Source organism: Dermacentor andersoni, chromosome 4 (assembly GCF_023375885.2).
Source record: "Dermacentor andersoni chromosome 4, qqDerAnde1_hic_scaffold, whole genome shotgun sequence".
Classification (NCBI taxonomy): domain Eukaryota; kingdom Metazoa; phylum Arthropoda; class Arachnida; order Ixodida; family Ixodidae; genus Dermacentor; species Dermacentor andersoni.
This window is the reverse complement of record NC_092817.1, coordinates 192,718,299-192,737,114: the sequence shown is the minus strand read 5'-3', so window position 1 is coordinate 192,737,114 and position 18,816 is coordinate 192,718,299. Positions and strand designations below refer to the sequence as shown.

Sequence of the window (18,816 nt, the reverse complement as noted above, 5' to 3'; positions counted from 1 at the left end):
GTAATCGTCAGTGAATTTTTTGTAGCGTGATTTTCGGTAGCCTTCCATAAATTCAACCCATCAGTAGACGCGGCAGTGTTTGGACGCCACTGATTCTCTGCATTTCTGCAGCACTTCTGGTTACTTGCCGATTTTGCAAACTCGCAGATGATTAGTCACTTATTACTTAACTCATATTCGTTTCGTTATTTAACAAAACGACAGATTGATTGGTGAAGGCGTCGCTACCTTGATTCGGCTAATCAAGTTTTCCCCTTCAGCTTTCATCTTAGCGCCTAGATTTCCGAGACTAATGATGATTCGCGATTTATATCAGACATCTGTATCCCATTCTCCAGATTTTAAACAACTGTTCCGTCCTTAAAAAAGCAAATTATGCCGCACACGAAGCCCTCCTCAAGACTGTACTGTAGCACACCATCTCTGACGTGTCACTTACTAGCGATGGTGTGATGCCATGCCGTTTCGTTCTTTTTTGCCTGGGCAAGTGACACCACAGACGATTTTTTACATGCTCGTCCACGATTTTCAAGCGTACATGAAATTAACTCTCGAAATAACACCTTCGTCCTCTCTGCAGACCCGCCTTAACCACTTAACCGTTCCCGTTTCGCCAACCTTTCGTACCTCTAATAATGAGCACAGTGGCTGGAACGCTTCCAGCAAAGTTTGGGAATTTCATTAACATTCCACGGAGTTTTGTAGCTGAACTTCCTGATTTCCTTTCTTTATTCATTTATTTTATTTTCTGTTCACACCTAATCCTTGCAATTTCTTAATCTACACACTACATGTTACCCCTTTTTGTTGCTGACGTAATTTCGTTTTTGTTGGTTTGGTTCGTCTCCAAACGATGGCTCTTCCCACTGCAGGGAAACGGCGTAGAAGCTGCTGGCGTTACAAGTGTGTTTAGGTGTTGTCCTCTTGTAATCATTACTAACACAACCAAATCAAAACTGAGAATATTAGAGAACAACACAGAACTTTTGTTGCGTTTTTGTTTCCCGCAAATCAATTCTAAAATTTCTACACATACTTGAGCGATCCGATCCCTGGTCAATCTCCCAGGGTGGGCATGTGCCACTCTGACAACAGACATTACTACCGTTACTATTCAAAATCGTAACCGAATGCCCCGCCACACTAGCAGCGGCGGCTTGCAGCAGCGTTAGCTCGCCTTGTCGCCGCGATGCCGCACGTGCCCACTTGGTGTTACGCCACAGCTGCCGTTGCAGAGCCGTGCACAGAACCGCCTCCCGGCTTTCGGCTGCAGCGGGGGCCCGCGGAGACCCACGACGCCAACGCCACCGCAGTATAACAGGTACGTCGCCGTCGGGCTTCGCCGCTGGGCTTTCGCGGCGAATCGCACGTCGGTCGCTCGAGCGTCGCGATTCGCGCGGCGACGGGCAACCGGAGATCGCTGTCGTCGCCGATTCCAGGACGTACGGCGAAGCTCGCTGTACGGGCAGTCGGGTATCGAGTGGACACAGGGCTGCTTGCTAACAGCGCGCGTTCTTTGGGCTCTGAAATTGCCATTTGTGACACAGCCGGCAAAGACCCTACAGTGATAACAGCGGTGACTGTGGCATTTATAAATCGTAACGGCAGTGTACCTCGAGATCTTCCTAACGGACCTGGATATAATTCTAAAGTAAGTGCCACAACAACTTTTCTTTTACTAATTGGTAGGTGTCCGGGTCTTTCACCTGAGACGCTGTTGACACCGATAAGCCGCTGTAAATATCTGCAAATATCCAATAAGTAATTATTTTCGTTCATTTCTTCTCTAGAATTTATGGCAATGGTAGCTATCTTCAGCTATAGTTTTAGGTGCTTGTGGTGTGGGATGTCCTACGACACTTTAAGGTTCTTTCAACTTCGTCGCGAGGTGATTTTGACCTCGGTTTTTGTAGACAGACAACCGGCGAAATGCGAAAACACCTGTGTACTTAGATTTAGGTGCACGTTAACGAATCCCAGATGGACCAAATTTCCTAAGTCCCCCACTACGGCGTGCCTCATAATCGTATCGTGGCTTTCGCACGTAAAAGCCCATAATTAATTTTTTTATTTAGACAGACAACCACCGAAGTGTGCTGGAATCACATGAGCAATGCATAATTAGAAATTCCTAATGTATGTGTGCAAATCTCCAGCATTCTCCTCAATATGATGTTCGAGAGCATTTTACAGAACGCGAATTTCTGCCGTTTCTACTCTCAGCACGCACTGTGCGAACCACAGCATAAAATATTTCATACTTCCTGGCACTGATTACATTTCAAGACATGATCTGACCGATTTAAGTGCTCCCAAACAAACTACTCTGGCCATACTGGCCCGACGTTTTTTCACACATAATTCGCATAATATCTCGGTAGTTATGTGTGGGCAATGAATGAAGGAAATAAGTGCAACACTTTACCAAATTGTTTTGCTTTTATCTTTACTGCGTGCATCGACAAAATGTATGTGGCAAAACACGGCAGAGTGAAAATATACTGGCGCAGTCGAGCTTAAATTGTGAAAGGGCTTGGCGAAGAGGGTGGGCGTAGCACGGCATTCCCTCGACTGTAACAATTAGACGTTGAGAGCGAAATAAACCTATATGCTTAGAACAATCGGCTATGCAACAAGGGTGCAAAAATAATGGCCTATACTGTTAACTACAGAAATCCATACATACATGCATACATGCATGCATATATGCATGCATGCATACATACATACATACATACATACATACATACATACATACATACATACATACATACATGCATGCATACGTACGTACGTACGTACATACATACATACATACATACATACATACATACATACATACATACATACATACATACATACATACATACATACATACATACATACATACATACATACATACATACATACATACATACATACATACATACATACATACATACATACATACATACCACGAGCCGCCTATGCATGTATTGGACTCTCCTCTCGGTGACAAGGGGTACGTAGTGTTAATTAGAGCATCTCGCGAGCATGCATCACTTCAGAAAGCAAAAAGAGAATGCTTTGGAGTATTTCAGAAAAAGGACACAGCGCTAAATAAAGGCAAGGACACGAGAGAGTGACACGCACACAGCGCACAGCTTTGAAGTGCCATACAGACAAAGAAAACACAAGTGTCATAGGCACTCAGCGGATATCAGCTATAAAGCATTATTGATGTATGCAGTTTAATGGCACGACGGCCACGTATGGGCAGAAAGCGTTTTGTTTTTGTAAACCATACGTGTTTAACATTACAAACAGAACAAGGTAAGATGGCGGGGCGTCGAGTACAAACATTGCGTGATCGAAATTTATTGAAAGAATTTATATAAAATTTGGTACGACTTTAATATCTTCATGGTGTTGGCGCAAATAATTATTCGTAAGGCACGTTAGTAACCTAGCTACGACGAACACAGCAATATGCTGGAAATCTAGATGACAACAAGATACATTCATGCTTTAAGGAATTAGGAGTAAATTCGCACGCGACAATTACGTTGGCAAGTATACATATATGCCCGGAGGAGCGCTTGCCATGGAGCATATGGCGCCGGTACAGGGAGATCTCGAAATCCAGCAAATGGCGTGCCGGTGTGGGGGTCGATCCAGCAGCCGGCACTGTGAACGGAATACCGATTGGGTTGGTGAAAAACGGGCCAGATGGCAACCCTATATCTGCCTCAAGACGTAGGTACACGTGGACATTGTAATCGCGTTCAACAGGAGGCCATTACTACACCAAATTGAGGAATGGGAGCGTTGCTGTGCTTTTCCACGGTCTCAGTGCAAATGGCCGAGCATAACACAAGACTTAGTGCGTTAGTAAAGAAAGCTACCGTATCGTATCTGATATATTGACAGCGCAGCGTACCAAGTTTGGGTATGCAGACCGTAGCTTAAACTTTTAGCGACGGCGCTTTGGTTACCTGAGGGGCGTAGTTGCGTAAGCTGGGCGTATATTTAGCGACTGGTTTCTGGAAGTCCTGCATGGTGACGACATATGCAGGGGGGCCGACTGTTTCGATGCTCTCTTTATTTTATTTTGTTTGCTTGTTTGTTTTACTGTCATCGACTTCATTCGTTCTCAGCTATTTTTGCCTGCCAGTCTCTGTATTTATGCGTGCCGGCCTGTCTCCACTTGATAGTAACACTCGTGTCAACGGTACGTCTCTAGGCACGTTGTGTCGTTTCACTCTAAAAGGATGTTCATCGATAGCCGCTTTCACTCCATGCTCATTTGCGACAATGTGAGGCATGAGCCATTTTTGCACCAAATATATCTCGTTTGCCCAAAATACACATCTACACTTTTGGTAATTTTTTTTCTTAAAAAGGCATTGCACATATAAACACATTTTGACACACATACACAGTAAGTAAACACGCACATTAAGTAGAGTTCAAGCGTGTGTACGGCTTTTTAAGCATCCTGATTAACTTGTGAAGAAGATCGGTGAATACAAGATCGTTGCATGACCATGCACAACATACAGGGTTATCATTATTAAGCTTCAAGAAAGTTTTAAAAATCACCTGTGGCAGATAGCGCAATTCTTGTCCTTGAGTAGGATTATTCATAGAGGCGGTTATTATTAGCATGTGAACATGAAACACACATTCAACTACTTATTTAAGATTAACGGATTAACTTATTTGAACTTCGAATCAATTACATTACGTCACATATTGCAATTTACGAGTTGCAGCCGGTGAGTGTGAGAGACTTATCCGCTTGAAATGGATGCACAGGATGAGATCAGTTTCGAGATATTATTTCCCAAAGTGTGGGATGAAATACACGTGCGTTCCAGTTACTTTTGTGCTTCAATGCGTGAGAGAGCGTTTTGTTAAAAATAAGTTAGTAAAAACAGTACTTTTTTACGAGGAATTCTATGAGGCACATATTTCAACAGGCGTCATTCTGCAAATTCATTTGAAATGAATTCGTCTCACAAGCTCACCGGCTACAATTCGTAAATGGCCACATGTGCCGTAAAGTAAATAACTAGAAAGTTAATTAGTGAATGTTTCTTAATGAATGGAATGTGTGTTTCGATTTTTCGTGCCACTAACGTACGCCCCTCTGAATACTCGAGCGCATGGAATAGAACTACGTTCTTTGTTACAGGCGATCTTTAAAGAAATCTGTAACGCTTAAAAGTGATCACCCCGTATGGTTACAATATTTACATGATTCACAACAAACAAGCCAGTAGGAGCGTCTATATCGCGGTGCCCACAGGGGAAGCGCACATTGCTACACACGCAAAGAAGGGAGGCCGCCACCATGCACAGTGTGAGCACCGCGGCGTCGAAGCACCAACGCTTAGGGCGCGAACGCGGCGATTCTCTTCGCTCCGGCGCTCTTCTCCACCTCCGGGTTATGCACACGCATAACCTCGTCGACTTCACAGGCGGGCCATCTACGCTAATGCGTAAAAACTATCTCCTATCGCTTGACGCGGGTGCTTCTTCACCTTCGCTGCGTTAGTCGGCGAAAGGTACCGACTTACTTTGCGAGTACAAGTGAACGCTACATCATTAAAACTTCTTTCTGGGCGAGTTGGTGCATACTTGACATAAAAATTGTTACAGCGCAAACACATGCAACCACAAAGTATCAAGGACGGGACACCAAGCGCTGACTGTCAACTAAATTTTATTGACGGAAGACGGGTACCTTATATAAGGGGAAAGGCAGAAGTGAAGGGGGAAGGGAGTGATACAATCGGGGAAAATGACATTGCGCATCGATGAACGAACGTGCCAGCAGTCAACGGAATCAGGCGCAGAAAAAACAAGAAAACGAGAAAAAAAAACTTGAAAAACACTAGAAAAAGGCGAGGGATACTAACATACAATCGAATCGGTAAGCAGTCGCTTCCAAAAAATGAAGCTCTGCAGCAAAGAGCGATACAGGAGGGGTGCTTACGCACTTGCTGCCATATTTGTGTATGTGGAACGCTTCCAAACTGACGCGCGCCGTCGCGTCGGCACTCTTGCGGAGAATCTTCGTCTCTCCCAGTCGAGCCTCGCAACCTGTGCATGCAATTACGTGCGCAACCAAATGTGCGTACTTGCCCTTTAAGTTACCTAAATTTCGGGCATGTTCCCCCAAGCGTTCATTAATGCAGCGGCCGGTTTGGCCGACATAAGCCTTTCCACACTTCAAGGGAATCGTGTAGACCACTCCTGTGGAACACTTGATCAACGGCTTCGCATGTTTTAGCTGACAATCTCTTTTTTTTTTAGAGTTGCAGATGCGTGGGCATAACTGTGCCAGCTTGCTGGGTGCCGAAAAAACAACGGACACCCCATGCCTGTTGGCTACCTTCTTGAGACTGTGCGAAGTCTTGTGCAGGTACGGCACAACCAAAGGCTTGTCGGTCTTCCGATGGTCATCTTTCCCTCGTGTTTCCAGTTTTGGTTTCTGAAGGAGGGTCTCAGACACCGCAATCAAGACCGAATGGGGGATCCCCGCCGCCAAAAGTCGGCTGGCCTGATTCTCAAAACTTTTCTGCATAAGGTGCGGCCACGACTTCTGAAGAGAGGATTCCAAACAGTGCGACGCTATAGCTCTTTTTACAGTTTTGGAATGCGCTGAATCATATGGTAACAAATCCTTTTTAAGTAGCCCCAGCAAACGTGCTTTTGATGAAAGGTTAGTCTCAGGTCTAAAAACTGTAAGGCATCTGCGTCAGGTAGTTCGTCGGTAAAATTTAGCCCAAGTGCATGCTTGTGAAATGCGTTTAAAACTTCACCTACTGTATAGAGGTAGGTGAAGGCCGTCCGCTTTTTTAAAAGCACTAAAATGTCATCTACGTACCTAAATACCTTTAAAACGAACCCCCCCAAAAAAGACCTATCCAAAAGTTTATCTACTTTTGCTAGTAAAATATCACAAAGAATTGGAGCCATGCAGGACCCAATGCAGATACCGTTGCGCTGCAAAAAAGGCAGGTTGTCATAAACAATAAAAGTAGATTTCAGGTAAAACTGCAATAACGATACAAAATTATCTACTGACAAGCCTGTTGAATTCCGGAATGACACTTCGCCGTTTGCTTCTACGCATTCTCTAACAGCCAACAAAAGCTGATCTTTAGGCAGAGAATAAAACAAGTCTTGTACATCTACGGAAAAACCAAAGCCAATGTTATCTGTGCTCTCAAGAAACAGCGCGACATCCGTAGGTTTCTTTGTTAGGAACGGATCATCCGAAGCAAGCGTTTTGAGATGCTTTTGCAGAAACCGACTAACGTTTTTTTGCCACGAACCTTCTTCACTAACGATAGTCCGGAATGGAATATCTGGTTTGTGGGTCTTGGCTATAAAAAAATGCGTTTAGGCTACTACCTCTGTTATGCACAGGTTGCGAGTCTCGATTGGGAGAGACGAAGATTCTCGGCATGAGTGCCGACGCGACGGCGCGCGTCAGTTTCGAAGCGTTCCACATAAAATATGGCAGCAAGTACGTAAGCACCCCATTTGTATCGCTCTTTGCTGCAGAGCTTCATTTTTTGGAAGCGACTGCTTACTGATTTGATTGTATGTTAGTATCCCTCGCCTTTTTCTAGTGTTTTTCTAGTTTCTTTCTCGTTTTCTTGTTTTCTCTGCGCCTGATTCCGTTGACTGCTGGCACGTTCGTTCATCGACGCGCAATGTCATTTTCCACGATTGTATCACTCCCTTCCCCCTTCATTTCTGCCTTTCCCCTTATGTAAGGTATCCGTCTTCCGTCAATAAAATTTAGTTGACAGTTAGCGCTTGTGTCCCGTCCTTGATACGTTGTGGTTGCATGTGTTTGCGCTGTAACAATTTTTATGTCACAAGTGAACGCGCAGTGAGTAAAGGCGATAAGCAGGGCTGCCGTGTTTCCTGCGGTTCACCATACGTCTCGTAAATTCTTCCTATCAAGGAATTCGCAAGAAATCAGCGCTATAGAGTATTCTGGAAATAAAAACAAAGCTGATCCCTGCTTAAGGGAAAGACTACACAGGTAACGCATGGCTGGCGCCGCTGTCTCGTTTTAGGGGCTTCGATTATCATGCGATAACACTGGGCAGATCTGCTTCGCTGTGTCACACATCGTTAGTGCCTCGAATGCGCGCGTTGTCTGAGTCAATTATATTTCGTAACGCTGCATAAAGCGAGAGTTGTGGCGATCAATATGCGTTACTATCACTGTTTACCATTTTGAACTGTAGCAAAAAGAAAAAGAAACTGATGACAAGGGAAGACGAAGCACACACACAACCTCCTTTTCTCTTGTGCTGCGTTGTTTTTGTTTCTTTCTTTCTTTGTTTTTCGCTTTTTTTCCTTTCCTTTTCTTTTGCACTTTTCAAAATGATCCCGCTATAACAAGTGACCAAATTTTCTATTTTGCTCAATCGCAATCAATGTTGCAGTGACCTTTCAAAATATGAGCCACTGACGCCTCCTTTCCTCCGCTTTCCAATATGGTTGTGTTCAAAAAAGAAGGCGATCGACAATTAGAGCTGACTTTATTTAAGTACTCTTACATGCAATGAATGAAATACAAACGGGAAGAGGAGAAAAAAGCATGACGTTACCGATAGTTGGCGAATATATCGGTACAAGCGTAGCGGGGGCCGGCGGTCGGGGGCAGGGGGGGGTGGGGTATGGACTTTTTTTTTTGCGTTGTTTTGCTGTTGTTTACGTCGCATACCGTGTCAAGTGTTCGCGCAATACCAGCGATTATCCAATTCATCGGTTACGCTAGGCATGGCGTAGTGTGGTCTGCCTTTTTTTCTTTTTTTTTTTTGCAGTCGCGTTTGAGCTTTATTGATTTTTAATGTCGAGCGCATTTCACCCAGATTTAGCAGACGGCGGAAGTTGCGTAGTTTCTCAGCGGCGTCTGCACTGCTGGCTTCCCTGACGTGGCAACTCCTGCGCATCCCCGGTGAGAGCGATCGATTAGGCGGAATCCTTGCGCTGCCCTTCGTGAGGTGCGGCTGAGAGAAAGGGGGGCACGCGAAATGGCGTCTGGAGCTGCGAGACTTGGCGGCCAAGGTCGCAGGCGGCAGGAAATGCGGAAGGAAATGCGGAGAAAGGAACGTGGCGGCGAAAGGACGCGCTTTTCCTGGAATATGTGGTTGCTTACATATATTGCGAATGTACACATAATGTGTAATGAAGCTGGCTGATTGATTGATTGATTGATTGATTGATTGATTGATTGATTGATTGATTGATTGATTGATTGATTGATTGATTGATTGATTGATTGATTGATTGATTGATTGATTGATTGATTGATTGTAACGCATCGAAACGATGCAGCGGCCTTCGCAGAAGTCGAAGCACAGCGTTCCAGCGTTGCGGAGTTACATGGGCAACCTGGGATGGTCGAGCGTGCACACAAAGCTCCGCGGACGAGCCTTCTTGCATATACCGTGCAGTCGAAATCACATGTAGCCGCGGCGGCGGTAGAGCGAACCAGAGACCTCGTGTCTAGCACGCAGAACGCCATGTGGACTCTCTGCGACCGCCACAGTGGGCGGTCGGTGTTCTCCGGACGCGTCAGCGCGCGCTTTAAACACAGTCCAACGGCATCGTCTTCGTTTCATCCTTTCTATTCCCCGTCTTCTCACGTATCACGCAGCTGAAGAAAACACAACATTGCGTTGCGGGAGTTTTTTTTTTTCTTTCTGTTTTTTTCCACGCGGCTTTGTATTGTATATGGCACAAATGTGTCTGAAAGAAAACGAATTAAAAAGGAAACGAACCAGGAATAAAACAGTGGGCTGCAGTCTGAGAGCAATGTTTCCCGCCAGTGCTAACATTTGCAAAGTACTATTTTAGCTTAGAAGCGGGCTTCCTGATTGCATAAATAACGCATCTTTGTACTAGTTCAACGCTGCGCGGCAGCGTGTGTGTTGTAGCAGGCCATAAATTGCCCCTCTCTAATACTGAAAAAATGCATTGTTACAGTGAGGAGCGACTTCGAAAGTGAGAAAAATCGCAATAGAGAAAGACGGGGGCCGACGCCGCCTTGAGGTTCCCCCAACAGCTGCTCATGGCGTCATGAATTATGACAGCGTTTCCTCGTTCCTAGTTCATTTCTTATTGGCAAACTGGACCACATTTTATTCCCAAATAACCAAACACTGAATATAGGAAGTTTCAAGAATTTCTACGGCGTCTCAACAGCACAAATTTAAAAAAAAAAATGTTGAAATCCCTTACGTCACACTGACGCGCCGGCACTGTAGTTTCGGCGCCAGTTAAAACGTTGAAACTTTGACCTTTGTTTTCTGTTGTAATAATAAGCATACATCACGGTGACATTTACGAAACTCGTGTTTCTGAATAATGATTTATCACTGTAAATTAATTTAGTGTTTGTATTTAGTGTTCCGTTGAGAGCCTTGCCCTCGATGACGATTCTGCGGAAGAGGGCCGCAAATCAGCTCGTCCGAGGCGGCTACAATAATATTGTGTAACTTTGGTGCAACTTTATTGTGCAACTGCTGCGTTATTTAGATCACGTGCCCTCATTCGACCATAGGCGTATACGACGCCTATCTTTATTTTTTCGTCGCTGCGATAGAGGATAGCACCGACGCCTACAGCGCGAAGCTTGAGTTCCTTTTTTATGGAATTTCACCCCGCGTGGCTCCTTATCATTGTCGTAAAGATGCGGACGACCTCCGCCGAAGAGCGCAGCGCCGGGTTGTTCGTAGAGTTCTGTGTACGCGCTGGAACTTTCGCGGACAAGAGTGGTCTTTAGTAGGACGTTGTGGCGGGCTAGTTTGTTCATAGCTTTAGACGCTTCTTATAACTGCGCGAAAATAGAGGACACAAGAAAGAAACGCACACCACACTACGAGCGCAGTGCGCTCGTGGTGTGATGTGTGTTCCTTTCTTGTGTCCTCGTTTTTTCGCGCAGTTATAAGGAGCGTCTAAAGAGTGGTCTGACGTGCTATTTGCTAGCTCCACGTCTCTGATTGCAACAGCGTAAGAGCCTTCGAAAGCGGCCGACAAAGAAGTGACACGCCACTGACGCGGACACATCGTGAAGTGCATACTTTATTGTCAAAGGTAATAAGGAAGACGCCAACTACAGATGACAAACGAAAAATAAAAACAATACCACGCGTAACGTGCCATGTCTTCATTTCTTTAAATAGGCCTCCTCCTTTCAACCCTAGACAATGTATAATCTCTGCCAAATCAGTTTTCATCAAACTCTTGTCCACGTACAATTCATTGGTTTATATTGCAATGATGTTACTTCGCGTCTTCTGGTCATGCGTCCGCCATTACCAAGCACACACGTCGTGAGGGAGTCGCGGTGCCACTACTTTCCTTATGGCCCGGAGGCGGATGGTGTGCTCCGTTTACTTTGCCTTGTAGTTGCGCGCCAAGGCTATCGCGAAGTAGAATTGTTCAGAAGTTAGGTCCCGCATGATCGGTGAACTTGTAGCAGCGACGCGGGTTCGGCTCAAAGCGAAAATTGCCCTGCGCGGCGGTGTCACTACGCGCATAAACTCCCTTTTTATGCGGAAGCCGCAGGCAATGCGAGCCTGCTGCCAGCTGTAACACATGTTCACATTAGAAATAATTTTGTCGTGTCAACTGGTTCCAAAGTACAGTGCCAGACCAAAGGACACAATCCAGAACTCTTCTGATCGTTCATGAATTATTACTGAAATATCCGAAAATTTAAATACGAATCGAGTAGTTCTTGCTATTCGATTAGTGTTCGATTTGATAACGTACATTAGAAGATTGTTCAATGGTGAAATTTGCTCGTGTGCTGTAAGCGGTAATAAACATTTGTTCCAGTGAACAGGGAGAAGGACCGATTCAATTATACACTGTTCCCAATGACACTAATGCAGAAGAACCGCGATTGCTCTGCAGACACACCCATTCCAGATCAAGTGCATGGACGATATCACCTCTGCACAGTAATTTCCATTCGCCGAATAAGCATGCCCGGCCTTTGGCAGCTTGTTGCCAAAGGCGAGCTCCTTGTATCGATTCAAGCAAAGGAATTATTATTTGGCCAATTTCACCATCTTTGGATTCTTTAAAATGACGTACGCTGCGGTAATATTACACTTAGCTCCTTAAACATTGCTCCGTTACATACCTCGAGTGACGCGCTGCTCCTTCGATTTATTATTGTCAGTGTCACTGCTGCATCACACACGCCTTTGTTCAAAGTACAGATTTTTCTTTGAAAGCTTCTCAAATTGCCTAAAATCCAATATGTCTATCAATTAGTCACCCTTTAATTCCTTTCCCTATATGTGAGGACAGAGCTGGCCACAAAAAGAAGCTGTTATAAGCAGCTCGACCGGCCAGAAATCCCTACAATGACAGCAGAAATGGGCACAAGATTTATGAAACATCTTTGGCGCAAAAGAAAGAAGTCGAACTATGGACATGAGATTCTCTAAATACTCACTACTACCAGGCAACTAACACAATCGTTCGGTCTTGCGCCGTTCACAATATTGATCGCTACAAAAAAAAAAAAAAGAAATTCACACCAGTTAGTCTTCATGTTAAAAATCAGGCACGACTGCATTGGCAAATGCCAAGTTATCACAAAGGAGCCCTTTTTTTGCCCGATGGGCTTCATACAACCTTTATGATATGTATATTTGTTTAAAAATTGGTAATATCCGATGTTCAGTTCGATATTGAAACGTCGCGTTTATCCAACGTTCGTGTTCGTGTTCAATACGAAAATTTTGCTATTCGTACAGCACTAATAATCAGATCCGCGCTTATCCCCAAACACAGGTCTCACGAGTATTCTAATACAGCCGCCTAACAGAGCTTTCCGACCGGCCGTCTTGGCACAAGGAGAAATTAACAATGCTTTGCTAAGCTTGCCTTGTCACTGAGCACATTGTCGACTGGGTCGTATGAAAGCTCATGAAATCGTGTGTTTTGGGCGGCTAGCTGCAATCATATTGCTACGGCACAATATGCGCGATCACGAAAGGCCAGCAGTGTGAAGACGACGACGACGATTAGAAGCTAGCGCGGGCTGTTGCCTCTTGGCCAAGCGCAGCGTATTTTCCTTGTAAATATATTTGTACATAGCTTTTCGTCTGCGTCTTCCTACGTAACATATCTGGTTACCATTCAGATGGTTACCATACGTAACCATCTGAATGGCGCACTGCTGACGACAAGCCTATTTGTTTCCACTGCCATCGAATCGGGCACATTTCTCGGCACTGTCGTAGTCGCTGGAGTTCCCCGAGCCGGCCTACTTATACTGCCTACTCTCGCCCCTCAGGTGGCCCTTCTCGTCCCTATGCCGCACGCTCCGATAATGCCGCCACTGATTCTCCTGCAACGAACCGCCCCTATTCTCGTTCGCCTTCGCCCCAACGACGACAATCTCGCTCTCCCCAGCCCCGTCGCTCCTATTCGCCGACTCCCTTCGGACGCCGCTCCCAGCCGGAAAACTAGACGATGCAGCGCCTCGAGGTGACGCTGCATTGCTCCCTACGCCGCCAAATCCTCTACTGACTTTGCCCACTCATCTGAACCTTCTTGACGTGCAAGTCGACGGTGTTTCTGTGTCTGCTCTCATAGACACTGGGGCGCATTTGTCCGTAATGAGCGCTGACCTTCGTAACCGGCTCAAGAAAATTATCACGCCCGCCACGACGCCTGTTGTCCGTGTCGCCGATGGCGCAACAGCCCCCGTAATTGGTATGTGTACCGCCCGCGTCTCCTTCGCCGATCGCTCAACAATCGTGCTATTCACAGTCATCGCCCACTGTCCCCACGACATCATCCTCGGCTTAGACTTCCTCTCCGCACATTCTGCTCTCATCGATTGTTCCGCCAGTACTCTCCGCCTTGACCTGCCTGTTCTGGATCCTGCTGAACCACACCCCAGTCGCCTCAGTTCCGCCGACTTCGTTCGCTTGCCACCTTCGGCACTGACCTACGTTGACCTAGTGTCATCCCCACCAGTCCCCGACGGTCACTACATCGCGGCTCCTATGCAAGACGTCCTCCTTACACATGGGATCACAGTACCCCATACAGTTTTATCTATTACGGCGAATTGCGTCTGCCTGCCAGTGGTCAACTTTGGCTTGACGACACAAGTGCTGCCACGTGGGATGTCTTTGGCCCAGCTTTGTTCATTCGAGGATCACTCAGTAGCATCCATTGCAGTAGACGACACTTCATCCGATACTCCTCTACCATCGCAGTCGGCAAATTGTACCATCGCTGACTTACGGAAAATGATTGCCCCCGACTTGCCCTCCGAGCACGCTCGTGAACTCTACCGCGTTCTGTTTTCCTACCACGATATTTTTGACTTTAACGATCGTCCTTTAGCCCAAACTACAGCTGTCAAACATCGCATTAATACCGGCGATGCCCCTCCTATTCATCGCCGCCCGTATCGAGTGTCACCAGCTGAGCGTCAAGTTATTCACGCAGAAGTTCGCAAAATGCTTGCCAAGAACATTATTGAACCATCATATAGTCCATGGGCGTCACCTGTAGTACTGGTCAAAAAGAAGGATGGCTCATGGCGCTTTTGCGTGGATTATCGGCACCTTAACAGGGTTACCAAAAAGGACGTGTATCCCCTACCTCGGATTGATGACGCCCTTGACTGCCTCCACGGTGCTCGCTATTTCTCTTCTATTGACCTTCGCTCCGGCTACTGGCAGATTGCCGTGGACGATCTCGACCGCGAGAAGACTGCTTTTGTCACACCCGACGGTCTTTATCAATTCAAAGTGATGCCGTTCGGTCTATGTAACGCCCCTGCCACTTTTGAACGCATGATGGACTCCCTTCTTCACGGTTTCAAATGGTCCACGTGCCTGTGCTACTTGGACGACGTTATCGTATTCTCCCCAACGTTCGCTACGCACCTCGAGCGCCTCTCAGCAGTCCTGGACGTTTTTCGGCGAGCCGGTCTGCAACTCAACGCATCGAAGTGCCAATTCGGCCGTCGCCAGATTACCGTCCTTGGACATCTCGTTGACGCGAACGGAGTGCAATCGGACCCAGGCAAGATCCATGCTGTTACGCACTTCCCTGTTCCGAAGTGTGTCAAGGATGTGCGCAGCTTCATCGGCCTTTGTTCGTACTTCCGCCGTTTCGTGAGAAATTTCGCCGCCATAGCACGACCACTAACCGACCTTTTGAAAAAAGACGCTCCTTTCCAGTGGGGCGATAACGAGGCCTCTGCATTCTCTCATCTAATCGACATTCTCACAACGCCTCCCGTTTTGGCCCATTTCGATCCTTCTGCGCCTACCGAAGTCCGTACTGATGCCAGCGGTCACGGAATTGGAGCAGTACTGGCACAACGCCAGCGTGGCCACGACCGTGTTATCGCTTACGCCAGCAGGCTCCTCTCACCCGCGGAGCGCAACTATTCCATCACTGAGCGTGAGTGTCTGGCCCTAGTTTGGGCGGTTGCGAAATTCCGCCCATACTTATATGGCCGATCCTTTTCCGTTGTCACAGACCATCACGCGCTTTGCTGGTTATGCTCACTGAAAGATCCTACAGGAAGACTTGGTCGCTGGGCCTTACGCCTCCAAGAATATTCGTATACTGTCACCTATAAATCTGGCCGACTACACAAGGACGCTGACTGCCTGTCTCGCTACCCGGTCGACGAGCCTGACGACGCCGACAGTAGTAGCGCCAACGGCATTTTCTCTGTCTCTGCCTTCGGTAACATCGCCGATGAGCAGTACCGAGACCTATCGCTGCGAGCACTTATCGAGCGTCTGCGCTCTACACCTACCGACGCATCCGTTCGCCGATATGTCCTCCAGGGTGGCATTCTGTATCGAAGGAACTTCCTCCCTGACGGCTCTGACCTTCTTCTTGTCGTGCCAAAACAGCTACGACAGACTGTGCTCTTTGAGATGCATGACGCACCCACTTCAGGACATCTTGGGGTAACCCGCACGTACGACCGCGTCCGCCGCCGCTTCTATTGGCCTGGTCTCGCTCGCTCCGTTCGACGCTATGTTGCTGCCTGTGATCCCTGCCAGCGTCGGAAGACACCTCAGGTGCTACCTGCCGGTCATCTCCAGCCGATCACCGTCCCTGTGGAACCGTTCTTTCGTGTTGGATTAGACCTGCTCGGTCCCTTTCCCACGTCATCTTCTGGAAACAAATGGGTAGCCGTCGCGACTGATTACGCCACCCGATACGCTATCACTCGGGCTCTCCCTACCAGCTGCGCCACTGACGTCGCGGACTTTCTCTTGCGTGACATTATCTTGCTTCATGGCGCCCCGCGACAGCTGCTGACTGACCGTGGTCGAAACTTCCTCTCGAAAGTTATCGCTGACATTGTGCGTTCCTGCTCCATTCAACACAAACTGACTACTTCATACCATCCTCAAACCAATGGCCTGACAGAGCGGTTAAACCGTACTCTTACCGATATGCTGGCCAAGTACGTTTCCAAGGACCACCACGACTGGGACATTGCCCTTCCTTACGTAACATTTGCGTACAATTCTTCCCGGCACGACACCGCCGGATTTTCTCCCTTTTATCTACTGTACGGTCGCGAACCTACCTTGCCCCTAGACACGGCACTTCCTCCTGCTGCGGTCTCAACAAGCGAGTATGCGCGCGACGCCATCGCCCTCGCTGACCATGCACGCCAGCTTGCCCGTGCTCGACTGACGGCCTCACAGACCACTCAGCAGTGTCAGTACAACGCCCGCCATCGTGACGTACAGTTTTCACCTGGTGCGCTCGTGCTCCTGTGGTCGCCCTCTCGTCACGTCGGACTTTCAGAGAAGCTCCTTTCGCGATACACAGGGCCCTACCGCGTGCTGCGCCAGGTGACGCCTGTGACTTACGAAATTGCTCCTGTGGCCTCAACCTCGTCCTCTCCTGTGGCATCTAGTGATGTCGTACACGTCAGTAGGCTCAAGGCCTACTACACTGCTTCCGAGTCCGATCTTTAGTCGCTCCGGGACGGCGCTTTTGCAGCCGGGGGTAGTGCTACGGCACAATATGCGCGATCACGAAAGGCCAGCAGTGTGAAGACGACGACGACGATTAGAAGCTAGCGCGGGCTGTTGCCTCTTGGCCAAGCGCAGCGTATTTTCCTTGTAAATATATTTGTACATAGCTTTTCGTCTGCGTCTTCCTACGTAACAATATGAAGTGTTTGATACTGTCTGGTTGTTGCCGGCTGCTTTCTGAATTGTGGAGCTTTGTGCACATCAGGGCTGTGATTGTGCCAAAGGTTCAGTGAAAACAAAGGGCGATGCATAAACACCTCCCGGAACCTAAATGACGCTCCCTATAGACGTAATCAAGGGTGGCCAAACAAGGGGCACCTCAACGTAGAGTCATCGTTTCGACGAGACTTGCCAGGACCACAAGATTTCTATTTGAACCTGACGAAGAGAAATTGCACTGCCGAAATTCCCCAGTTCATTTGTACCAGGGAAAATGGTACCTGCAGTGGTTATGGCGAAGCTTAGTACGAGGTCAAATCAGAAAACCTTTGACACAATTTTTTGCTTAGCCAATGTAAGGTACATACAGGTAATTACAAATATAACGTACTAACCTACGTACCTTACACTATTTTCCACATATTCTCCACACCGATTCAGGCATTTGTCCCATCGCAGCACTAAATTTGAGATGCCCCTCTAGTCGGTCAGCGACGCACGCGGCCTCCGCGAACGCTCATTGGCCTGTAAGTCTTCACGGCCTTTTGCGAACTCACAACTCCACCGCGTCACACTTCTCAAAGCGAGACACCCCATACGTAGGCGGCATTTCCCTGTGGATTTCGATGGGCGTTCTGCTTGTTCGCCATAGAAAACGAACCACATTTCAATGCTCGTAGGCCGTAGATGTGTGAAGCACAACCGCCATATTCAAAAATAACAGCAGCGCCGAGCCGCGGAGCTACCGGCAGATGAGTCCGGACCGGTCCGTGAGAGGTCCACCGCTGGGACTGAATATGTTGAATTCGCATTTACAGCCGTAATTTGGCTAAAAAAAAGTAAACGCGAAGGTTTCGGATGCGCCCTCGTAGTATACCAGAAGGAAGAGACGTTTTCAACTGAACATCCGCAATGCACAAATAACGTTTTTTTTTGTTGGTATTGTGAATGTGAGCCTGGCCGGGCGTTTGGAATAACTTTACATTGGAATGGGTCTAAATTTAAATGATTCGGTTAAATACGATGGTGCATCACAGTACCTACTGCTTCCTGATAGTAGTTGTTCAGCCCTACGTGCTAGCATAGTGACTTGGCAATCTATAAACGCCTTTTCCTCCTTGCGCCGGCAAATCTAATGTCATAGGTTGACAGGGAAGTTTCATGAAAAGAATAGTAGGAAACCTGAAAATTTCAAAGAAATTAAAAATGGCAGCGCATTAGACGCCCTCCTTGTTCACCCACTGTAGATCACCTCAACTACCCACCTTCCTGTGAACTCTTCTTTCATTGCCATGAAAGATAAGAAAACGTTGGCAAAAACAATTGATTAAGGCTACTGCTTTTCATGGGAGAAATGTAGAAATACATTTCAAGTAACACAATTCGTGAATCTTGATTATGGACCAATGAGTCTGCCGAAACTCTTGGGACCATGGCTAAGGGCTACTCTTCAAAAACGTGGCCTTCTTTATCTTTAAATATTGTCCATAAATATTAGAATAAATGGTATATGTAGCTTTTTCGCGCATAAAATTACATAATGCATTCATTGTGTGTAGTCCTGTAACAGTAATCAGTG

The 18,816-nt window shown here is 47.0% G+C and overlaps 1 protein-coding gene across 2 annotated transcripts in view; it reads left to right on the top strand.

Moving 5' to 3' along the window:
• Positions 1 to 1,211: 1,211 nt before the first annotated feature.
• LOC126530563 (probable D-lactate dehydrogenase, mitochondrial) overlaps positions 1,212 to 18,816 on the top strand; it is an 87,416-nt gene continuing 69,811 nt past the window's right edge. Inside the window, exon 1 of one of the 2 annotated variants that reach the window (XM_050177827.3) lies at positions 1,212 to 1,321. The gene's annotated coding sequence lies outside the window, so the exon portion shown is untranslated. Of the gene's footprint in view, positions 1,322 to 1,629; positions 1,652 to 18,816 lie in introns of those variants that run through there. The other variant, XM_072288001.1, reaches the window with a different exon arrangement.